Source organism: Rutidosis leptorrhynchoides, chromosome 3, assembly GCF_046630445.1.
Source record: "Rutidosis leptorrhynchoides isolate AG116_Rl617_1_P2 chromosome 3, CSIRO_AGI_Rlap_v1, whole genome shotgun sequence".
In the NCBI taxonomy this organism is placed as follows: Eukaryota; Viridiplantae; Streptophyta; class Magnoliopsida; order Asterales; family Asteraceae; genus Rutidosis; species Rutidosis leptorrhynchoides.
The window spans coordinates 83,936,613-83,963,853 of NC_092335.1; positions in this window are offsets into that span (position 1 = coordinate 83,936,613).

Here is a 27,241-nt window from a genome sequence, read left to right on the forward strand (position 1 = left end):
GACAGATATCGATATAAATCATCGATAGAAGAACCTCCGAAATTAGAGTTAAAGCCACTTCCAAACCATTTGGAATACGCTTATTTACATGGTGAATCTGAATTACCTGTAATAATATCGTCTTCTCTTACTGAAAATGAGAAATCACAACTCATTTCTGTGTTGAAAGCTCATAAACCAGCCATTGCATGGAAGATTCATGATATTAAAGGAATAAGTCCTTCGTATTGCACACATAAAATCTTTATGGAAGAAGGTCATAAAACGTATGTGCAACGCCAACGAAGACTAAATCCTAATATGAAAGATGTAGTTAAGAAAGAGATTATTAAACTGCTAGATGCAGGTCTAATTTATCCAATCTCTGATAGTCCATGGGTAAGCCCAGTTCAATGCGTACCTAAGAAGGGTGGCATGACTGTCATTACAAATGAGAAAAATGAGCTTATTCCTACTAGGACTGTAACAGGATGGCGTGTGTGTATTGATTATAGAAAATTAAATGACGCCACCAGAAAAGATCACTTTCCCTTACCTTTCATAGATCAAATGTTGGAAAGATTAGCCGGAAATAGTTACTATTGTTTTCTAGATGGATTTTCCGGATATTTTCAAATTCCAATAGCACCCGAAGATCAAGAGAAAACCACATTCACGTGCCCTTATGGTACTTTTGCTTACAAACGCATGCCATTTGGACTTTGTAATGCCCCTGCAACCTTTCAAAGGTGTATGATGGCGATTTTTCATGACATGATAGAAGAATGCATGGAAGTTTTCATGGATGACTTTTCAGTCTTCGGTGATACATTTGAATCATGTCTAGTTAATCTTGAACGAATGCTTATTAGATGCGAACAATCAAATCTAGTACTTAATTGGGAGAAATGCCATTTCATGGTTAAAGAAGGCATCGTTCTTGGACATAAAATTTCAAAAGAAGGAATTGAAGTGGATAGAGCTAAAGTAGATGTAATTGCTAAACTTCCACATCCCACCAATGTTAGAGGAATTAGGAGTTTTCTAGGGCATGCCGGTTATTACCGACGTTTCATAAAAGATTTTTCAAAAATTGCCTAAACTCCTAGAAAGGATGCTCCATTCATCTTTTCAGATGAGTGTATCAAATCTTTTAATATTCTTAAAGAAAAACTCACTAATGCGCCGATCATGATAACACCAAATTGGAATCTACCATTTGAACTAATGTGCAATGCAAGTGATTTTGCAATGGGAGCCGTTTTAGGACAAAGGATTGAAAAACGATTTCAACCTATATATTATGCTAGTAAGATGTTACAAGGAGCACAAACGAACTATACAACTACTGAAAAAGAACTCCTTGCTATTGTCTCTGCTTTTGACAAATTTCGATCATATCTCGTTCTAGCAAAAACGGTGGTCTATACCGACCATTCTGCTCTTAGATACCTATTTTCGAAACAAGATGCTAAACCAAGATTAATCCGTTGGATCTTACTCTTACAAGAATTTGATATTGAAATCCGAGATAAAAGAGGAGCAGAAAATCTCGCCGCTGATCATCTTTCTCGTCTTGAAAATCCCGAATTAGAAGTTCTAAATGAATCAGCCATACAAGACAACTTTCCTGATGAATATCTATTGAAGATAGATTATAAAGAAATCCCATAGTTTGCAGACTATGCAAATTATTTAGTATGTGGATTCCTTGAAAAAGGATTATCGTACCAAAGATAAAAGAAATTCTTCAGTGATATAAAACACTATTTCTGGGAAGATCCACATCTGTTTAAAAGTTGTCCCGATGGAATAATACGCCGATGTGTATTTGGAGATGAAGCAAGTAAAATATTAAACCATTGTCACACAGGACCAACAGGAGGGCATTATGGGCCTCAACTAACAGCAAGAAAAGTTTATGATACTGGATTCTATTGGCCTACAATTTACAAAGACGCACACCTTCTTTTCAAATCCTGTGATGCATGTCAAAGAGCCGGAAAAATAAGTCAACGTGATGAAATGCCACAAAATGTCATCCAAGTATGTGAAGTATTTGACATTTGGGGTATTGACTTTATGGGTCCATTTCCAAAATCTCATAATAATCTATATATACTCGTAGCCATTGATTATGTATCTAAATGGGCGGAAGCACAAGCTCTCCCAACTAACGATGCACGAGTTGTAGTCAACTTTTTAAAACGTCTTTTTGCAAGGTTTGGAACACCGAAAGCTTTAATAAGTGATCGGGGTACTCATTTCTGTAATAATCAACTTGAGAAAGTTCTTAAAAGATATGGAGTAACTCATAAAATCTCCACCGCATATCATCCACAAACAAGTGGACAAGTTGAAAATACCAACCGAGCTTTAAAACGTATTCTAGAGAAAACCGTAGGATCAAATCCGAAGGAATGGTCCATTAAATTGGAGGATGCACTCTGGGCTTTTAGAACAGCCTACAAAACTCCAATTGGAACCACACCTTTTAGACTTGTTTATGGAAAAGCATGTCATCTTCCAGTAGAAATTGAACACAAAGCATTTTGGGCTTTGAAATCATGTAATCTTGATTTACATGAAGCTGGACGTCTACGATTAAGTCAACTAAACGAATTAGAAGAATTAAGACATGAAGCATACGAAAATTCGTTAATCTATAAAGAAAGAACGAAGAAATGGCATGATAAAAGAATCAGAATTTCAAAAGAATTTAAAGAAGGAGACAGAGTTCTTCTTTTCAATTCACGATTCAAGCTATTTCCTGGAAAATTGAAATCAAGATGGTCTGGACCATTCATAGTCAAAAGAGTTTTCCCATACGGAACGATAGAATTAATAAATTCAAATGGGATTGAATTTAAAGTTAATGGTCACAGAGTTAAACATTACATACATGGTCCGATGGAAGTCGACAATGAAGTTAATCACAATTTCGACACCACAGCTAACTAAGTGTGGGGAGAATCAAGTCTTTAAAGGATAATATGTATTTCTGTTAGAGTTAGATTGTCTGTTTTCGTGTAGTTCTCGAAAATGGAACCCAAATGGTCTTTCCCTAGCAGACCCTAAAGAACTAGTCTTCTCCCCCCATTCTGAATTTTTATTTTTTTTAGGTTTTTACGAAATGAAGACTGCCTGTGAACTAAACCATGGTCTAATGCTACACGCTTTGATCACTAAACGTAATAATGACATACTACCGAGTGAATTAGTATCAGTAATCAGAGAAAGAATGGACGGAGTTAGAAAAGAATCCAGATGCGAAGATAATAAGTTACAATTTGGTAAAGGAAAATCAAAATCCGCAGCGAAAAGAAGAGCACGACACCTAGAACGATGTCACAAATGCGGAAAATGGTCACATGGAGGTAAATGTTCAAATAATCAAACCTATTCAAATACCGAATTTGTTACTTTATGCAGAGACGGACCGTTCATATGTTTAGAAGAAAAGACACTGAATGCTCGAGGTTACGCCTATGTAGCCATGGAAAACCAATTAAACCGACTATCTTATGAATGGAATAGATCATATAACTAAGAAATCTATTTCACAGGTAAGTCTGTACAGTTTTTATTTTTATTTTTAACCTTTTGATAATAAACGCTAATTTGTTCGCTAAAAAGTATTAAATTGGTATTGAATAAAATTAGGTTTGGCGACCGAAATTATTGATATAATTCAAAAATTTATTACATCACTGCGAAATTTAACGTTTATTCTTAAGGTATAAATATCTTTAATCAATCAACCCAAAATATTTCAAAAATTCGTCATGAGTTAAATTAGGTCTTGGAACCGAAATTACTTTACCGAAAAGAGGGGCGTATATTTTTGATAATATTTGAATGATTAAAGTGGGATAAAAAGCCAAAAAGATTTTTAATTTTATTTTTTTCCATGTTTTTAAAATTAATATTTAAATCTTAAATTAATATTGTAAACTTTGTAAAAACAATATATTTAAAATTGTAAATATTTGAAAAATTAATATAAGCTTGGTGTGAATTTATAATATGAATTTTTAAATTAAGTTTGGTGTGAATTTTTAAAATATGAATTTTTAATTTTATGCATTTTAAATTAAGTTTGGTGTGAATTTTTAATATTAATTTTGAATTTCATATTTAAGTTGTGTGAATTTTAAAAACAAAAATTTACTTTATCTCATTAAGTTAAAAATATGATTTTTAAAATTCGTCGTAAGTTGAAGACTAGGTCTTTGAACCGAAATTACTTTACCCAAGGGAGGGACGAGAACTTTTATTATCATTATTTTTAATCTTATTGATTTAAAGTATGCCAAAAACATTAAAAAAAACCCAAAAATCTTAGCTTTTAAAACAATCGCTACAAAAAGACAAATTTTAAAATTTTGTCGAGGGACGGACTAGGACATCTATCCGAAACGACCTCGTCCTAAATAACAAAGGAAACAAAATTTTAAAATTAAGTACTTAATTGTTTTATAAGTTAATGATTATATAAAAAAAAAAAAAAAAGCAAACTCCGCGACTCGCGGAGTTTGAAGGGGAAAATACCGCGAGTCGCGGAGGGACCAGAAATCAGAAAAAAAATATAACCGCAGAACAGATCAGTCCCCAACCCACAAAAAACTAAAAACCTGCGAACATACTGCACGAAAAACCCGAAAAATACACCCCAAAATCACAATTTTTAACCGTTAATCACCAAATTTTTTACTAAAATCATGTTGAGAAGGATGCTATCTAGGAATTACTCAAGAAAAACGGTAAATTTCTACACCTAAACACCATTTAATCCGAAATTTGGTGTTCTTGAGCAATTTTTTTCCCAATTTGATTTTGATGCTTTTTAGTGTAATTATGATTAAATTGTTTATGTATTATGCTTGTATAACCTAGATTGATGCTATTTAACATGATTAGAAGCCTTAAACTTAAAATTTTGAGTAATCTAGGGTTTGTGTTCTTGAGCAAATTTGGGGCTTTTTGATATAAACAGGTTATGGCCGATTTTTGTCATGAATTGTTGCTAAATTAAGTAGTGTAACATGTCTAGGTAGTTAAATGATCCAAACTTTGAGCCTAAACATGATTTTGAGAATTAAAGTGGACTTTTTCAAGTCTAAAATTCATGAACTTGATTTTTGAAAGATAATGCCATTTGAAACTTGTTTAATTGCTAGTAATGATTATTTTGACATGTTATTTGAGTTAAATGCTTATGAACTTGGCGAACATTTTCGTATATGCTTATTTGAAAAAGTGTAGATTTGATGAAAATGTGAAAATGAGCTTAAGTTTGATATAAATTGATCATGTCATTGTAATTATTTTGATTGATGATTTTGCTGACACTAATGCATATTTGGATGCACAAAAATTGTGTTTGATGTGTTTTGCAGACTGAAAGGGGTGAATCTTCATCACAAGCCCGCAATGCTCCTGCTGAGAATGCGGAACAACAGGAGGTGGATAACTACTACAAGCAGGATATACCTCATCCAGTAATGACCTTTTCTGATATGCACTTGGAAGAGTTGCACCCGAACCTGAGATTTGACAGACTTTGGATAGATTATCCAAAATACCAAAGGTGTTTGCATACTCTTCATTCTAAGGTTGTTGAGGTACCAAGGGTCATAGAATGGGGACCATTAGAAGCTGTAGAATTGGCCGGGCCAATTAGAGAATTACTTGTACAGAGGTATGGTAATTCTTCTTTTAATGACTGGGTACGTTTTTTCACCATGCGTAGACCTGTATATAAAGTATGGTGTGAAGAATTGTTATGTAGTATAGAGTTGAATGATCGGGTAGCTAGTTTAACCGATCGTTCTTTTATTAGATTTTTGTTAGGCGGTTCGATGCGCCACATGTCTTTACTGGACATGGCTCGGGCTTTACGTATATATACGCCTGAGGAGTTAGCATCTGCCGATTGTAGAGGGTTGATACTAAACGGTAGAAAGATAGATGAAAATTTTGATACACACGGTGTGTGGAGTCAAATGACAAGCCATCACCGTTTCAAAGGGGGAAATTACTCTTATTTGGATATAGATAGAGCCGAATTAAGAGTGATTCATAGGTTTTTAGCTAATTCGATTACACAAAGGGGTAAAAACAAGGAAAAGGTAAATGAACAGGATTTGTTTTACCATATGTGTATTCGAGACCCACAAAGCGCTGTAAGTATACCGTATTGTGTGGGTTATTATTTATCAGCTATGGTTCGGGGGATGCGACCGCATAGCATAATAGGAGGTGGTATTTTTATTACTTTGATTGGTGAATATCTCGGTGTGGATATAAGTCGGGGGGGATTATTAATAGAAGAACCAGAACCCCGCGATATTATAGGTTTAAATGTATACCATGGTGCGAAAGTTTTGAAAAGGCGAAATAACGCCGCAGTACCATACCATGGTAGACATCCACAGGTTGAGAGAAACCAACAGCAAGGTAATGTAGGAGGGGGGAATGAGATGCAAGAAATGCAAAGGTTTATAGCTTCTCAGGAGTATGAAAATGCTAGACAGAGAGCATTTGAAGATTGGCAAGTTCATCAGAACCAAATCATAGCTCATTGCCAACATATAGGTAGAAACTATATTCCTACACCGAAACCCATCTTCCCTCCCTGGTCTATAGAGATGCAGCCACCGTATCCTACGTATGACCCTGCCGAAGCATTCTATAGCACCTATGGTTATGCCTGGAACCCCTATTGGTACCAGTATCATCCCTAGTATACTTAGATTTATTTATTTTGTAATTTGTAATGATTGATACGTTTAATACTTTTGTTAATATTGTAATAGTTTTTATAATTGTCTAACTTTTATTCTTAGATTTTAATAATTTTTGAATGTGGGGTAATATACCAAACTTCAAAAATATGTATATATGTTTGCAGTTTATTTTATGTACACAACAGGGTAAAACAACGCATTTTCAAAGACTGGCATTAAGTTTAGCAAAAGCAACTAATTTTGACGACAAGATGCAAAATATATGTGAAATAACAACAAGACGGAATGAACAAATGATGTGCACCATTTATCATTCAGCAAACAAACGCCAATATATTTGGAAACTTTGGTAAAAATTTAATCATTTTCACACAAATCACCCTCAATAATTTAAATTATTCCTGATTTCTTGCAAATGAGGGCATTGCAAGATCTTAAGTGTGGGAAGGGGTTAAATTCTTTCGGATTTTAAAATTTTTTACTTTATACACTTGGTTACCATTAAAAATACTAGTAAAGCAGTAGTTGTATTAGAATCTAGTGCTCTCTGATAATAAAGAACAGCCCTGGTCTTATATACTGACTACCCAATTCTAGTAAAATTTTTCAAAATTTTCAATTAAAAGAACTCAAAATCATGTTTATACATATTTATGAACGATAAAACTAGGTTTTAACACCGAAATTAATGTTACCTCGGAAAGGACATAAATTGAGAAACAAACCAAAATGTTAAAATTCATTTAAAATGGAATAGAGGACGATAAAAAGGAAAATAAAAGCCAAGTGTGGAAAAATTTACCAAGTTATCTTAAACATATGTCACATATATCTGTAACAAATAACTGAAAATACTTTTGCTTTGGACTAAACTAAACTGTTTTACCCGATGAAAGAAAAGAAGAGATGGATCTACACGATGAATCAATTCCATCATTAAAAGGAAGTAAAGTCTTCCGAAAAAGAAACGCGCTTCTTGATTTAGATCATGAAGTTGTCGTCCAGACCAGCTGTAGGTTGACGAAAAATCTAGAAAAGTCATCACTAAAATCAGCAGGAAATCCACGGACCTCAGCATTAAACAGGGTCGCCAAGTGGTCAGATTTATCCTAACCATGAGAAGGATTTATCTCGTACAATGGGGGGGGCACCATGTAAATTAGCTGGATAAGACTAATGAATCAGATCCCCAGAAAGGATAATCTCCTTAAAGATTAAAAATCAGCTTTTAAGACTGATATTATTCAATCCTAGAGATTGACCTTAAAGATTGAGAATTTAAACTCATGGAATTCAATGATATCTAAATTCGAGCTTGAACGAGAAAATATTTTGATCAAAATTACAAACCGATTTGTTTTCTGAAAACCCTATTTTCAATGCGTTCATTACCATTGAACGTAAAATCCTAGGAATTCACCTGGAATTCATTAGGTCACCTGAACTAAAACGGGTGTCAACCGTAAGAACGGTGGTTGTATAGTGGTCAAAGACAGGACCTTGTGCCATACCGAAAAATTATAAGGGTGAGCTTTACTATTGCTCCTACCAAGGATAGTAATTGCGTCCGACACGTTATAGACCATAATTAAAAGCATGTCAGGGGACATTGCCTTAACAGTTGCTTGTTCAACGCTTTCCTTTACAACCGGACGGTAGTTTACCGAAAGGTAATATACGGGACAATTGAACTGGACGTGTTGCTTTCCAAATACAAGGTTAGCAAGTGGATGACACAAAACCATAAGTTTTGAGCTAAAATTTTCAAATCTGAAACCCACCAAACCCACAAAAATATTTTGCAAACACCGGTAAAGGGATATCCCGGAAAACTTATCTAGGGTAAAAACTAGATTTAATTTTCAAAAGATCAAATGTTTTCATAAAGATCCAATTTCCTTAATGGATCTAAATTTTTATAGTCATGTGGGACTGTAAACCATATCGTTACTACCATTGTTTATACCGCCGTATAGAAAATCACTGATGTACAAAGTGTGAAGAATAAAGAAGTGATTCTAGTATTTCAAGACGATATTGCTTGAGGACAAGCAACGCTCAAGTGTGGGAATATTTGATAATGCTAAAAACGAACATATAATTCATAGCATTATTCCTCAAGAAAGACAAGCTTTTAGTTGCAATTGTTCTATTTACAAGTGATATTCGTTTAAATAATAAAAGGTGAAGACAAAAGACATATTCGACGAATTGAAGACGCAAACGACCAAAAAGCTCAAAAGTACAAAAGACAATCAAAAAGGTTCCAATTATTGATAAGAAACGTCTCGAAATTACAAGAGTACAAGATTCAAAACGCAAAGTACAAGATATTAAATTGTACGCAAGGACGTTCGAAAATCCGGAACCGGGACATGAGTCAACTCTCAACGCTCGACGCAACGGACTAAAAATTACAAATCAACTATGCACATAAATATAATATAATATTTAAATAATTCTTATAATTATTTAATATATTATATATATTTATAAATCTGTCGGCAAGAAAGACTCCAAAGTATCTGAGCTGTAATTTCAAACTCCGCGACTCGCGGAGTTTGAAGGAAAAGTATGCCGCGAGTCGTGGAGCCCCAATTTCAGAAAATCCCTATAAAGCTCGCGCATTCTGATCGTAATCATCCATCTTTTTCTTCTTCTCCTCATACGTAAAATATATATATATATTTATAATTTATATTTTAATTTTAATTATAATTCTAATAATAAGGGTATGTTAGCGAATGTTGTAAGGGTGTAAGTCGAAATTCTGTCCGTGTAACGCTACGCTATTTTTAATCATTGTAAGTTATGTTCAACCTTTTTACATTAATGTCTCGTAGCTAAGTTATTATTATGCTTATTTAAAACGAAGTAATCATGATGTTGGGCTAATTACTAAAATTGGGTAATTTGGCTTTGTACCATAATTGGGGTTTGGACAAAAGAACGACACTTGTGGAAATTAGACTATGAGCTATTAATGGGCTTTATATTTGTTTAACTAAATGATAGTTTGTTAATGTTAATATAAAGATTTACAATTGGGCGTCCCTATAAATTACCATATACACTCAATCGGACACGATGGGCGGGGTATTTATATGTACGAATAATCGTTCATCTAACCGGACACGGGAATGGATTAATAGCCACTAGAATAATTAAAACAGGGGTAAAATTATGTACAAGGACACTTGGTATAATTGATAACAAAATATTAAAACCTTGGGTTACACTCAGTCGACATCCTGGTGTAATTATTAAACAAAGTATTAAAATCTTGTTACAGTTTAAGTCCCCAATTAGTTGGAATATTTAACTTCGGGTATAAGAATAATTTGACGAGGACACTCGCACTTTATATTTATGACTGATGGACTGTTATGGAAAAAAACCAGACGGACATATTAAATAATCCAGGACAAAGGAAAATTAACCCATGGGCATAAAACTAAAATCAACACGTCACACATCATGATTACGGAAGTTTAAATAAGCATAATTCTTTTATTTCATATTTAATTTCCTTTATTTTATATTTAATTGCACTTCTAATTATCGCATTTTTTATTGTTATTGTATTTAATTGCACTTTTAATTATCGTACTTTTTAATTATCGCAAGTTTATTTTATTGCACTTTTATTATTCGCAATTTCATTATCGTTATTTACTTTATGCTTTAATTTAAGTCTTGTATTCATTTTTAATATTTTACATTTGGTTTTAACTGCGACTAAAGTTTTAAAATCGACAAACCAGTCATTAAACGGTAAAAACCCCCCTTTATAATAATAATATTACTTATATATATATATTTGTATTTTTATAAAAGTAAACTAATATAGCGTTAAGCTTTGTTTAAAACGATTCCCTGTGGAACGAACCGGACTTACTAAAAACTACACTACTGTACGATTAGGTACACTGCCTATAAGTGTTGTAGCAAGGTTTAAGTATATCCATTCTATAAATAAATAAATATCTTGTGTAAAATTGTATCGTATTTAATAGTATTTCGTAGTAAATTAATAGCTATTGTATACCACTCCGCTACTACATCATGTATAAAAGTTTGAACGCGAAATATTATTATAATCAGTTTTTCATATAGAATTGTAGTAGTTGAATTGTATATTAGCTACTAAGTATGAACTTAGCGGGTAGGTACTACCCGAATTTAAACTTATAAAACGCTAATATGAAGAAAAAGCTTTTATAAATGAGTTCATATTATGCTACGAAATACTATTAACTACTCTTAATATTCTGTATGATTAACTTGTTCCATTTGACTATGTTGAAGGAAATGGCACCGACTACTCGACACACCGTGAATATGAATGAAGAGGAATTCCGTACTTTTCTAGCTTCAAACATAGCCGCAGTACAGGCTGCGCTACATACCAACAATAACCTTGGATCTAGCAGTACAGGAAATCGTGTAGGATGCACCTACAAAGAATTCACTGCCTGCAAACCTTTGGAATTTGATGGAACCGAAGGACCGATCGGATTGAAACGGTGGACCGAGAAGGTCGAATCGGTGTTTGCCATAAGTAAGTGTACTGAAGAGGACAAAGTAAAGTACGCTACGCATACCTTCACAGGTTCTGCGTTAACATGGTGGAATACCTATCTAGAGCAAGTGGGACAAGACGATGCGTACGCACTACCGTGGTCAGCATTCAAGCACTTGATGAACGAGAAGTACCGTCCCAGAACCGAGGTCAATAAGCTCAAGACAGAACTTAGAGGGTTACGAACCCAAGGATTTGATATTACCACGTACGAAAGACGATTCACAGAATTGTGCCTATTGTGTCCGGGAGCATTCGAAGATGAGGAAGAGAAGATCGACGCGTTTGTGAAAGGATTACCGGAAAGAATCCAAGAAGATATAAGTTCACACGAGCCCGCCTCCATACAACAGGCATGTAGAATGGCTCACAAACTAGTGAACCAGATTGAAGAAAGAATTAAAGAACAGACTGCTGAAGAGGCCAATGTGAAGCAAGTCAAAAGAAAGTGGGAGGAAAACAGTGATAAGAATCACCAATACAACAACAACAGCAATTACAACAATAATCGCAACAATTATCCCAACAATCGCAACATCAATCACAACTACAACAAACGGCCCAACAACAACAACAACAACAACAACAACAACAACAACAACAACAACAGCAGCAACTATAACAATCATCTCAACAACAATAATAACCGCAACAACAACAACAATCAGAAGCAGCTATGCCAAAGGTGTGAAAAGTATCACTCGGGGTTCTGCACCAAATTTTGCAACAAGTGTAAAAGAAATGGTCATAGCGCGGCGAAGTGTGAGGTCTACGGACCAGGGGTTAATAGAACGAAAGGAACAAATGGTGTCGGAACGAGTAATGGCGGAGCAAGTAGTGTCGGAGCAAGTTATGCCAATGTAGTTTGTTATAAATGTGGAAAACCGGGCCACATTATTAGAAATTGCCCGAACCAGGAGAACACGAATGGACAAGGCCGCGGAAGAGTTTTCAATATTAATGCGGCAGAGGCACAGGAAGACCCGGAGCTTGTTACGGGTACGTTTCTTATTGACAATAAATCTGCTTACGTTTTATTTGATTCGGGTGCGGATAGAAGCTATATGAGTAGAGATTTTTGTGCTAAAATAAGTTGTCCATTGACGCCTTTGGATAGTAAAATTTTACTCGAATTAGCAAATGGTAAATTAATTTCAGCAGATAATATATGTCGGAATCGAGAAATTAAACTGGTTAGCGAAACATTTAAGATTGATTTGATACCAGTAGAGTTAGGGAGTTTTGATGTGATAATCGGTATGGACTGGTTGAAAGAAGTGAAAGCAGAGATCGTTTGTTACAAAAATGCAATTCGCATTATACGAGAAAAAGAAAAACCCTTAATGGTGTACGGAGAAAAGGGCAACACGAAGCTACATCTTATTAGTAATTTGAAGGCACAAAAACTAATAATAAAAGGTTGCTGTGCTGTTCTAGCACACGCCGAGAAAGTACAAACTGAAGAAAAGAGCATCAATGATGTTCCCATTGCAAAACAATTTCCCGATGTATTTTCGAAAGAATTACCGGGATTACCCCCACATCGATCCGTTGAATTTCAAATAGATCTTGTACCAGGAGCTGCACCAATAGCTCGTGCTCCTTACAGACTCGCACCCAGCGAGATGAAAGAACTGCAAAGCCAATTACAAGAACTTTTAGTGCGTGGTTTCATTCGACCAAGCACATCACCGTGGGGAGCTCCTGTTTTGTTTGTCAAGAAGAAAGATGGTACATTCAGGTTGTGTATCGACTACCGAGAGTTGAACAAACTTACCATCAAGAACCGCTACCCACTACCGAGAATCGACGACTTATTTGATCAACTACAAGGCTCGTCTGTTTATTCAAAGATTGACTTACGTTCCGGGTATCATCAAATGCAGGTGAAAGAAGATGATATTTCAAAGACTGCTTTCAGAACACGTTACGGTCATTACGAGTTTATGGTCATGCCGTTTGGTTTAACTAATGCACCAGCTGTGTTCATGAACCTTATGAACCGAGTGTGTGGACCATACCTTGACAAGTTTGTCATTGTTTTCATTGATGACATACTTATTTACTCAAAGAATGACCAAGAACACGGTGAACATTTGAGAAAGGTGTTAGAAGTATTGAGGAAGGAAGAATTGTACGCTAAGTTTTCAAAGTGTGCATTTTGGTTGGAAGAAGTTCAATTCCTCGGTCACTTAGTGAACAAAGAAGGTATTAAGGTGGATCCGGCAAAGATAGAAACTGTTGAAAAGTGGGAAACCCCGAAAACTCCGAAACACATACGCCAGTTTTTAGGACTAGCTGGTTACTACAGAAGGTTCATCCAAGACTTTTCCAGAATAGCAAAACCCTTGACTGCATTAACGCATAAAGGGAAGAAATTTGAATGGAATGATGAACAAGAGAAAGCGTTTCAGTTATTGAAGAAAAAGCTAACTACGGCACCTATATTGTCATTGCCTGAAGGGAATGATGATTTTGTGATTTATTGTGACGCATCAAAGCAAGGTCTCGGTTGTGTATTAATGCAACGAACGAAGGTGATTGCTTATGCGTCTAGACAATTGAAGATTCACGAACAAAATTATACGATGCATGATTTGGAATTAGGCGCGGTTGTTTTTGCATTAAAGACTTGGAGGCACTACTTATATGGTGTCAAAAGTATTATATATACCGACCACAAAAGTCTTCAACACATATTTAATCAGAAACAACTGAATATGAGGCAGCGTAGGTGGATTGAATTGTTGAATGATTACGACTTTGAGATTCGTTACCACCCGGGGAAGGCAAATGTGGTAGCCGATGCCTTGAGCAGGAAGGACAGAGAACCCATTCGAGTAAAATCTATGAATATAATGATTCATAATAACCTTACTACTCAAATAAAGGAGGCGCAACAAGGAGTTTTAAAAGAAGGAAATTTAAAGGATGAAATACCCAAAGGATCGGAGCAGCATCTTAATATTCGGGAAGACGGAACCCGGTATAGGGCTGAAAGGATTTGGGTACCAAAATTTGGAGATATGAGAGAAATGGTACTTAGAGAAGCTCATAAAACCAGATACTCAATACATCCTGGAACGGGGAAGATGTACAAGGATCTCAAGAAACATTTTTGGTGGCCGGGTATGAAAGCCGATGTTGCTAAATACGTAGGAGAATGTTTGTGTAACGACCCGCACTTTTTCGATCATACTATACTTATAAGATTAATATTTACATAAATTAAACCTTGCCAACATGATAAGCAATCCAAATTGTCGAGACTGATATTTCCGAAAAGAGTTTTACACAACGTTTGACCGTCTAGTTTGACCGATGATATCACGAACTATACAATATATGATAATTATACGTTTGTGTATATAAATGTATATATACATATTTAACATGATTAATAAATGTTTTAATATCTCATTTTGTATTAATAACAACAAGTTATATGTGTATTTTGAAACTACTAACTTAAGTTTTCAAAACAATAACTATACGTAACGTTATTTGACATAAATACTTAAGACTTATAATGTTATACATATATTGTATAAGTAATGTATTTAATTACTTTTAAAGAACTTAAATACATAAAACCATATAAGTGTATTCACAAAAGATAACTATATTTGAATCCTCATTCCATTTTTCACAAAATTTCTATACGTATATTTAGAGTATTTGTACTCGTATCATACCTAGCTCCTATACGTATTTACTAATAGTAAATACACATCAAAATCACCACCTAACCAGCCATTATTCATGCCCTTAGAGCTAGGTAATTACTTTTGAATCATTGCAAGACTAATTACAAAAATACAAACTAGAATTTTGTCATGTTATCCTTAAAGATCACATTTTTAGGAGTATATATGTATCATCATTTTTGATTCATTTTTACTTCAATCTCTTAACTAAAAACACACACTCTTTCTTACTCTCTAAACTCCATAACAACCCAGCAAAATTCCATAAAGATCTAGCTTCAAAAACCATACTAAAACACCATAAGAAAACCATACAAAAACATTTCAAGAAAACCCTCCAAGAACACCAACTTACTTCCAAACTTTCATCCACTTCTATCACCCTTTTGATTCTAGCTTCTTACTCCTCTTTTACAGCAAACTTATCCAAGGAACTTGAGGTAGAATCTATGTTCATAACCTTATTCGATTCATATATATATAGCTATATTATTTTGTGGTACAAAAGTTTAACAACAAGAACATAGTTTGAATGTTTTCAAACTTGTTTGCAAACTAAATAGATCCTTCTAACTTAACTTTTAAAATACTTCAAGACCTGTAATATAACTTATGTATATGCTAATTTAACAAGGTAAAACTTGGTTTTTCAAAGTATAAGTATTTTTAGAAAAATGGTCATTAAATGATTTTGTTGTAACAAAAATGTTTAACTTCATATGTTTCACTAATGTTTCACTTATGCCGTATGATTTTGAATACAAACCAAGGTATTTACAGTTCATAGTCTTAAAGAAGAACTCGATCCAAGAAGATGGCAATTTGAATCAACGAAAACGGATTTGTAACGAAGAAACTATGACCGAAACAAAATTGGTTATCCTAGATCATTTCAACTACGGGATCAATTGGAAAAAATGATATAAATCACATATTTCTAAGATAACATGATATTTTATATATATGTACTTATAATTCAATTTCATATGGTTCAGGATCACCCGTAAACAATACGAGAAGATTAATCATAAGATCCCGTGTTTGTACGCAACACGTCATTTGACAACACCGGTACTTTATGTACGCAACACGTCATTTGACAACACCGGTACCATGGGTCAAGATTAATCTCGACCAATACATATACGATGGGGTTTTATTTATTTCGTTGGGGGTTTTGTTTATTGCGGGTATATTAAACATCTAAAAATGAACCATTAAAAATTGAATTACTAACATCGGAATGCTAACTACGGACTAAGGAAATATTCAAAATATTAAAAGTATAACAAGTATATATATATATAACGTTTGTTTTAAAATGAAAACATATTGATATATTATATATGGATAGGTTCGTGATATCAACCGGAAGACCGAGTCAAAATATATATATCATCAAGACAAGAGTGAGTATATAGTCCCACTTTTAAACTATAAATATTTCGGGATGAGAATACATGTATTTTATGTTTTACGATATGGACACAAGTAACTGAAAAATATATTCTACGTTGAGTTGTATCACTGGCATACTTCCCTGTAGCTTGGTAACTACTATTTACAGCGGTATTGTAAACGCGAATCCTGTTGATAGATCTATCGGGCCTGACAACCCCAATCGGACTGGACGACCAGTATTCAACGGTTGCACAGTACTTCGTTTTGTGACTACACTTGGTACGGTGTAGTAAGATTTCATATTAAAGGGAATATGCGACGTGAAAATGTTAAGTATGGTTACCAAGTGCTCAACCACTTAGAATATTTTTATTGAAATGTTTATATACGAAATCTTGTGGTCTATATATATATATTGCTGCGCACTAAACCTATATCTCACCAACTTTATGTTGACGTTTTTAAACATGTTTATTCTCAGGTGATAATTAAAGCTTCCGCTGCATTATGTTGAATCTAAGCAGGATCATGCGTACTCATATTTGTGTCAAAAATAAAACTGCATATCCGAGGACGTGTGTTGTAAAATATGCTAGAAATCGTGTTGTTATTATCATTTGTAAAGTTTGTAAGTCGAAGATTATCGTTAAACGATAATCATCTTTTTATTGTCTAAAGCTTGTAACAAAAATAATGGTTTGGTTTGTAATGTATAATATATGCAGTTTTCCTTTTTAAAAAAATGTCGCATATAGAGGTCAATACCTCGCAATGAAATCATACGTTATCTAACACGTTCTTATGGTTAAGGACGGGTTATGACATGTGGTATCAGAGCGTTGGTCTTAGAGAACCAGGTCTGCATTAGTGTGTCTAACCGAGAAGCCGTTAGGATACATTAGTAAGTCTGGACTTTGACCGGGTCTGATTTAAAAAAAAAAAAAACCATTGCTTATCACTGTTGGTTAAAATTTATATGTAAATATTATATAAGTACTAATGGGTTAGTTGTTGTGTGATAGATGTCGAGCTCAAAAATTGTTATCACAATCAACGACTCCGAATCAGAATCTTCAGATGGCGTTCCAGTCATTAACCTGTCCGATGACGAAAATGATATCCTTGGGGAAGACTCACAAATTCCGGATGAACCAACTATAGAGAACCCGGAAAGTGAACCCGAGGAGGAAAGTGAACCCGAGGAGGAAAGTGAACCCGGGGAGGAAAGTGAACCCGAGGAGGAAAGTGAACCCGAGGAAGAAATACAGGAAATTACAAAAGACGAGTTCGAACTAGGAAAGAAACGAAAGGCTAATGAATTAGAAAATCCAAATCCCGAGTTTAATGAGAATGATGTGGCACCAATTCCACTCAATACTACCACCCCTATCCCCGCTATTCCTATTCGTTCTGTCCCGGCATCCAGTTCTTCAGTCCCACAGCCAAAATATAGGCAGACAGTTAGGATAAGCGTTAAGCAAATCTTTGTGTCTAAACGTCCTAGAAAATAGATCAAACGATGCGCTGCTGTGTCAAACCATGGAACCGAATAATGTTTTGTATAATATTAATAGTGTGGTTTGCTTAATGTTCGATGTAAGATAAGCATATGTAAAATATTGAAGTATGAAATGCAATAATTTTCCATGGTTAAGTATTATTTAGATTGTAGTAATTGATTCTGTACTAAGCTATTAAGTATGAACATTAACGGGTAGGTACTACCCAAGATATAATTATAAAACGCTAATAAGAAGAAAAGGCTTTTATAATAATACCTAGTTCATATTATTAATAAGCTATAATGTACTATAAATACACACTACATCTATAATAATCCATGTGAATAATTATTTTCTTTCATTAGGAAATGGCGCGATTGAATCGAATGACGGAACAAGAACTCGAGGAACTCATCAACCAGCGAGTAAACGACAGAATGTTATGGGTTGAGGCTGCAAGAGCTGCTGCAGTTAATCCAAATCCTCATGTAGGATGCTCCTACAAGACGTTTCAAGCTTGCAAACCTTCATCATTCAGTGGAACGGAAGGACCTATCGGTTTAACCCGATGGATAGAAAAGATGGAGACGGTGTTCAAAATCAGCGGTTGTGATGAAAAAGACATGACCAAGTTTGCATCGTGCACTTTACAAGATAGTGCACTCACATGGTGGAAGAATTATGTGAAGGCGGTAGGAGGAGATGTAGCTTATGATACTCCATGGGAAGAATTCAAAGCAATGATAATCACCGAGTATTGTCCAAGGAATGAGGTTATTAAGTTAGAAGATGAGTTACGAAGTTTGAAGGTGGTTGGTACTGAAATCACCAACTACAACCAGCGATTCATGGAATTAGTTTTGCTATGTCCTGAATTGGTTCCAACCGAAGAACGGAAGATTGAAATGTACAAAGCTGGTTTGCCCAAAAAGGTCAAGGCAAACGTTACAGCATCGAAACCTAAAACAATTCATGAAGCTATAACCATGGCGAACGAGCTAATGGATCAGGTCATTTTGGACAAGAAAGCATTCAATACTGAGGTGAAAGTATTGGGGAACAAGAAAAAGTGGAATGGAGGTTATGATCGAGGTAACCAACAACAACCTTATAAGAAACAAGAAACCACGAAAGGTGCGGGTAGCGGTTCAGGCTTTGGTTACAAAGGACAAAGTCCTTTATGCAACCGTTGTCACAAACATCATTTTGGTTACTGTAGTGTGTTGTGCACTAAATGCAATAGACAGGGACATCTTGCTGAAGATTGTAAGGCTCTCGTTACAAATGCAAATGGTAACAAGACTCCTGCCACCAACGCAAATAGAACTGCTTTGGCTACCATTACTTGTTTTGGTTGTGGAAAACAAGGTCACTATAAGAGTCAGTGCCCGAATCAGAATGGCGGACCTGCACGTGGAAGAGCGTTTGTTATTAATGCTAGAGAGGCACGAGAAGACCCGGAGCTTGTTACGGGTACGTTTACCATTAATAACTTATCAGCATCCATTTTATTTGATACTGGCGCCGATAGAAGTTACGTGTGTATAAATTTTTACACTAAATTGAATTGTTCCTCATTACCTCTAGATGCTAAGTACATGATTGAGTTAGCTAATGGTAAACTAATTAAAGCCGATAAAATTTGTCGTGATTGTAAGATAAATTTAGCCGGAGAAACATTTAAGATTGATTTAATACCCGTAGAATTAGGAAGTTTTGATGTAATAGTCGGCATGGACTGGATGTCCAAAGTAGGAGCGGAAGTTGTTTGTGCCAAGAAGGCAATTCGTATTCCTGGTAAGGATAAAATGCCGGTGATGATTTACGGAGAGAAGGGTGATTCAAAGCTAAAACTCATTAGCTGTTTGAAAGCCAAAAAGTGTTTAGAAAAGGGATGTTACGCTATTTTAGCACATGTTAATAAAGTCGAAAAGGAAGAGAAGTGCATCAACGACGTGCCTGTGGCAAGAGATTTTCCTGAAGTTTTTCCGGAAGAATTGCCGGGATTACCTCCATTTAGATCGGTAGAATTTCAAATAGATTTAGTACCAGGAGCTGCACCAGTGGCTCGTGCTCCATATAGACTTGCACCGTCCGAGTTAAAAGAACTTCAAAGTCAGTTAAAAGAATTACTGGACCGTGGATTCATACGACCGAGTACTTCACCGTAGGGAGCTCCAATTTTGTTTGTTAAGAAGAAAGATGGATCTTTTAGGATGTGTATAGACTATCGTGAATTAAATAAGTTAACTATCAAGAATCGGTATCCACTACCAAGAATTGATGACTTATTTGATCAATTGCAAGGATCATGTGTTTATTCGAAAATCGACTTAAGATCGGGCTATCATCAACTACGCGTCAAAGAAGAGGACATTCCGAAAACTGCTTTTCAGACACGTTATGGTCATTACGAATTTTTGGTTATGCCGTTTGGATTGACGAATGCGCCAGCTGTATTCATGGACCTCATGAATCGAGTTTGTAGTCCGTATTTAGATAAGTTTGTTATCGTTTTCATTGATGATATTCTTATTTATTCCAAGAGTGAGCAAGAGCATGAAGAGCATTTAAGGTTGATACTGGAGTTGTTGAGAAAAGAACAACTTTATGCTAAATTTTCTAAGTGTGCTTTCTGGTTGAAAGAAGTGCAATTTCTTGGTCACGTTGTTAATAGCGAAGGAATTCAGGTTGATCCAGCAAAAACTGAAGCTATTGAAAAATGGGAGACTCCTAAGACACCAATGCAGATACGCCAATTTATGGGTTTAGCCGGTTATTATAGAAGGTTTATTCAAGATTTTTCTCGAATAGCTAAGCCGTTGACAGCATTAACGCAAAAAGGAAAGAAATACGAATGGACCTCGGAGCAGGAGAACGCATTTCAAATACTGAAGAAGAAGTTAACTACGGCGCCTATTTTATCGTTACCAGAAGGGAACGATGATTTTGAAATATATTGTGACGCTTCGCGACAAGGTTTTGGTTGTGTTCTTATGCAACGGAAGAAAGTTATTGCATTTGCATCCCGACAATTGAAGATTCACGAGCGGAATTATACGACGCATGATCTAGAACTGGGAGCAGTCGTGTTTGCATTGAAGATGTGGAGACACTACTTGTATGGGGTTAAATTCACTGTGTTTACTGATCATAAAAGCCTTCAACATATTTTTGATCAGAAACAATTGAACATGAGGCAACGTAGGTGGGTCGAGTTAATAAACGACTATGATTGTGAAATTCGTTATCATCCCGAAAAGGCGAACGTGGTGGCCGATGCTTTAAGCAGAAAGGAACGAGAACCAATTCGAGTACGAGCGATGAACATAAAAATTCGCATGAATCTCAACTCACAAATCAAAGAAGTTCAACGAGAAGCACTTACTAAAGAAAATATAGGAAATGAAATAATGAAGAAGTATGAGAAGCAACTCGTTATGCGGGAAGATGGAATTCGATATTTTGCAAATCGTATTTGGGTACCGAAGTTGGGTGGATTAAGGAAGTTGATATTGAACGAGGCACATAAGACAAGATATTCGATACATCCTGGAGTTGGAAAGATGTACCAAGATCTTAAGACGCATTATTGGTGGCCTAATTTAAAAACAGACGTTGCAACATATGTTGGGGAGTGTTTAACTTGTTCCAAGGTTAAAGCAGAACACCAGAAGCCGTCAGGGTTACTTCAACAACCAGAAATTCCAGAATGGAAATGGGACGGTATTACCATGGATTTCATCACGAAGTTACCAAAGACTGCCTGGGGATACGACACCATTTGGGTGATTGTTGATCGTCTCACCAAGTCTGCACATTTCTTGCCTATAAAGGAAACGGATAGAATGGAGAAACTATTACGATTGTATATAAAGGAAGTTGTTTCAAGGCATGGAATACCTATTTCCATTATATCCGATCGTGATAGTAGATTTACCTCAAAGTTTTGGCAATCACTACAGGAGGCACTAGGAACTCGGTTGGATATGAGTACCGCATATCATCCACAAACCGATGGACAGAGTGAGAGAACGATTCAGACTCTCGAAGACATGCTCAGGGCATGTGTGATCGATTTTGGAAACGGATGGGATAAATATCTACCGTTAGCAGAATTCTCGTATAATAATAGTTATCATGCGAGCATTGGAGCTGCGCCATTCGAAGCATTGTACGGAAGGAAGTGTAGATCTCCTATCTGTTGGAATGAAGTAGGAGATCGACATTTAACTGGTCCCGAGATCATACACGAAACGACCGAGAAGATAGTACAAATCAAGGAGAGATTGAAAACATCCCGTAGTCACCAAAAGAGCTACGCCGATGTCCGAAGGAAACCATTAGAGTTTCAGGTTGGGGACATGGTTATGCTAAAGGTGTCACCTTGGAAAGGTGTAATACGTTTCGGCAAAAGGGGTAAACTAAACCCAAGGTACGAAGGCCCGTTCAAGATAATCGAACGCATTGGACCGGTAGCTTATCGACTCGAGTTACCACAACAACTCGCCGGAGTACATAATACCTTTCACGTCTCAAACCTTAAGAAGTGTCTTGCAAAGGAAGACCTTACCATTCCTCTTGAAGAAATTCATGTCGACGAGAAACTACAATTCGTCGAAGAACCAATCGAAATCATGAACCGTGAAGTTAAACAGCTCAAACAGAGCAATATACCGATTGTTAAGGTTCGTTGGAATGCTAGAAGAGGTCCCGAGTTTACTTGGGAACGAGAGGATCAGATGAAGCAAAAGTATCCACACTTGTTTCTCGATGACGCAAAATAGGTACAATTTTAAAATTTCGGGACGAAATTTATTTAACGGGGAGGTAATGTAACGACCCGCACTTTTTCGATCATACTATACTTATAAGATTAATATTTACATAAATTAAACCTTGCCAACATGATAAGCAATCCAAATTGTCGAGACTGATATTTCCGAAAAGAGTTTTACACAACGTTTGACCGTCTAGTTTGACCGATGATATCACGAACTATACAATATATGATAATTATACGTTTGTGTATATAAATGTATATATACATATTTAACATGATTAATAAATGTTTTAATATCTCATTTTGTATTAATAACAACAAGTTATATGTGTATTTTGAAACTACTAACTTAAGTTTTCAAAACAATAACTATACGTAACGTTATTTGACATAAATACTTAAGACTTATAATGTTATACATATATTGTATAAGTAATGTATTTAATTACTTTTAAAGAACTTAAATACATAAAACCATATAAGTGTATTCACAAAAGATAACTATATTTGAATCCTCATTCCATTTTTCACAAAATTTCTATACGTATATTTAGAGTATTTGTACTCGTATCATACCTAGCTCCTATACGTATTTACTAATAGTAAATACACATCAAAATCACCACCTAACCAGCCATTATTCATGCCCTTAGAGCTAGGTAATTACTTTTGAATCATTGCAAGACTAATTACAAAAATACAAACTAGAATTTTGTCATGTTATCCTTAAAGATCACATTTTTAGGAGTATATATGTATCATCATTTTTGATTCATTTTTACTTCAATCTCTTAACTAAAAACACACACTCTTTCTTACTCTCTAAACTCCATAACAACCCAGCAAAATTCCATAAAGATCTAGCTTCAAAAACCATACTAAAACACCATAAGAAAACCATACAAAAACATTTCAAGAAAACCCTCCAAGAACACCAACTTACTTCCAAACTTTCATCCACTTCTATCACCCTTTTGATTCTAGCTTCTTACTCCTCTTTTACAGCAAACTTATCCAAGGAACTTGAGGTAGAATCTATGTTCATAACCTTATTCGATTCATATATATATAGCTATATTATTTTGTGGTACAAAAGTTTAACAACAAGAACATAGTTTGAATGTTTTCAAACTTGTTTGCAAACTAAATAGATCCTTCTAACTTAACTTTTAAAATACTTCAAGACCTGTAATATAACTTATGTATATGCTAATTTAACAAGGTAAAACTTGGTTTTTCAAAGTATAAGTATTTTTAGAAAAATGGTCATTAAATGATTTTGTTGTAACAAAAATGTTTAACTTCATATGTTTCACTAATGTTTCACTTATGCCGTATGATTTTGAATACAAACCAAGGTATTTACAGTTCATAGTCTTAAAGAAGAACTCGATCCAAGAAGATGGCAATTTGAATCAACGAAAACGGATTTGTAACGAAGAAACTATGACCGAAACAAAATTGGTTATCCTAGATCATTTCAACTACGGGATCAATTGGAAAAAATGATATAAATCACATATTTCTAAGATAACATGATATTTTATATATATGTACTTATAATTCAATTTCATATGGTTCAGGATCACCCGTAAACAATACGAGAAGATTAATCATAAGATCCCGTGTTTGTACGCAACACGTCATTTGACAACACCGGTACTTTATGTACGCAACACGTCATTTGACAACACCGGTACCATGGGTCAAGATTAATCTCGACCAATACATATACGATGGGGTTTTATTTATTTCGTTGGGGGTTTTGTTTATTGCGGGTATATTAAACATCTAAAAATGAACCATTAAAAATTGAATTACTAACATCGGAATGCTAACTACGGACTAAGGAAATATTCAAAATATTAAAAGTATAACAAGTATATATATATATAACGTTTGTTTTAAAATGAAAACATATTGATATATTATATATGGATAGGTTCGTGATATCAACCGGAAGACCGAGTCAAAATATATATATCATCAAGACAAGAGTGAGTATATAGTCCCACTTTTAAACTATAAATATTTCGGGATGAGAATACATGTATTTTATGTTTTACGATATGGACACAAGTAACTGAAAAATATATTCTACGTTGAGTTGTATCACTGGCATACTTCCCTGTAGCTTGGTAACTACTATTTACAGCGGTATTGTAAACGCGAATCCTGTTGATAGATCTATCGGGCCTGACAACCCCAATCGGACTGGACGACCAGTATTCAACGGTTGCACAGTACTTCGTTTTGTGACTACACTTGGTACGGTGTAGTAAGATTTCATATTAAAGGGAATATGCGACGTGAAAATGTTAAGTATGGTTACCAAGTGCTCAACCACTTAGAATATTTTTATTGAAATGTTTATATACGAAATCTTGTGGTCTATATATATATATTGCTGCGCACTAAACCTATATCTCACCAACTTTATGTTGACGTTTTTAAACATGTTTATTCTCAGGTGATAATTAAAGCTTCCGCTGCATTATGTTGAATCTAAGCAGGATCATGCGTACTCATATTTGTGTCAAAAATAAAACTGCATATCCGAGGACGTGTGTTGTAAAATATGCTAGAAATCGTGTTGTTATTATCATTTGTAAAGTTTGTAAGTCGAAGATTATCGTTAAACGATAATCATCTTTTTATTGTCTAAAGCTTGTAACAAAAATAATGGTTTGGTTTGTAATGTATAATATATGCAGTTTTCCTTTTTAAAAAAATGTCGCATATAGAGGTCAATACCTCGCAATGAAATCATACGTTATCTAACACGTTCTTATGGTTAAGGACGGGTTATGACAGTTTGACATGTTCTAAGGTCAAAGCTGAGCATCAGAAACCATCAGGTCTACTTCAACAACCCGAAATCCCAGAATGGAAATGGGAAAACATTACCATGGATTTCATCACTAAATTGCCAAAGACTGTAAGTGGTTTTGATACTATTTGGGTAATAGTTGATCGTCTCACCAAATCAGCACACTTCCTGCCAATAAGAGAAGATGACAAGATGGAGAAGTTAGCACGACTGTATTTGAAGGAAGTCGTCTCCAGACATGGAATACCAATCTCTATTATCTCTGATAGGGATGGTAGATTTATTTCAAGATTCTGGCAGACATTACAGCAAGCATTAGGAACTCGTCTAGACATGAGTACTGCCTATCATCCACAAACTGATGGGCAGAGCGAAAGGACCATACAAACGCTTGAAGACATGCTACGAGCATGTGTTATTGATTTCGGAAACAGTTGGGATCGACATCTACCGTTAGCAGAATTTTCCTACAACAACAGCTGCCATTCAAGCATTGAGATGGTGCCGTTTGAAGCACTTTATGGTAGAAAGTGCAGGTCTCCGATTTGTTGGAGTGAAGTGGGGGATAGACAGATTACGGGTCCGGAGATTATACAAGAAACTACCGAGAAGATCATCCAAATTCAACAACGGTTGAAAACCGCCCAAAGTCGACAAAAGAGCTACGCTGACATTAAAAGAAAAGATATAGAATTTGAAATTGGAGAGATGGTCATGCTTAAAGTTGCACCTTGGAAAGGCGTTGTTCGATTTGGTAAACGAGGGAAATTAAATCCAAGGTATATTGGACCATTCAAGATTATTGATCGTGTCGGACCAGTAGCTTACCGACTTGAGTTACCTCAACAACTCGCGGCTATACATAACACTTTCCACGTCTCGAATTTGAAGAAATGTTTTGCTAAAGAAGATCTCACTATTCCGTTAGATGAAATCCAAATCAACGAAAAACTCCAATTCATCGAAGAACCCGTCGAAATAATGGATCGTGAGGTTAAAAGACTTAAGCAAAACAAGATACCAATTGTTAAGGTTCGATGGAATGCTCGTAGAGGACCCGAGTTCACCTGGGAGCGTGAAGATCAGATGAAGAAGAAATACCCGCATCTATTTCCAGAAGATTCGTCAACACCTTCAACAGCTTAAAATTTCGGGACGAAATTTATTTAACGGGTAGGTACTGTAGTGACCCGAACTTTTCCATGTTTATACATATTAATTGAGATTGATATTTACATGATTAAATGTTTCCAACATGTTAAGCAATCAAACTTGTTAAGACTTGATTAATTGAAATATGTTTCATATAGACAATTGACCACCCAAGTTGACCGGCGATTCACGAACGTTAAAACTTGTAAAAACGACATGATTATATATATATGGATATACATATGATTAACATGAGATTATGATAAGTAAGTATCTCCATAAGTATATTAACAATGAGTTATATACATATAAACAAGACTACTAACTTAAGGATTTCGAAACGAGACATATATGTAACGATTATCGTTGTAACGACATTTAAATGTATATATATCATATTAAGATATATTAATATATCATAATATCATGATAATATAATAATTTAACATCTCATTAGATATAATAAACAATGGGTTAACAACATTAATTGAGATCGTTAACTTAAAGGTTTCAAAATATATATATATATAACGACTAACGATGACTTAACGACTCA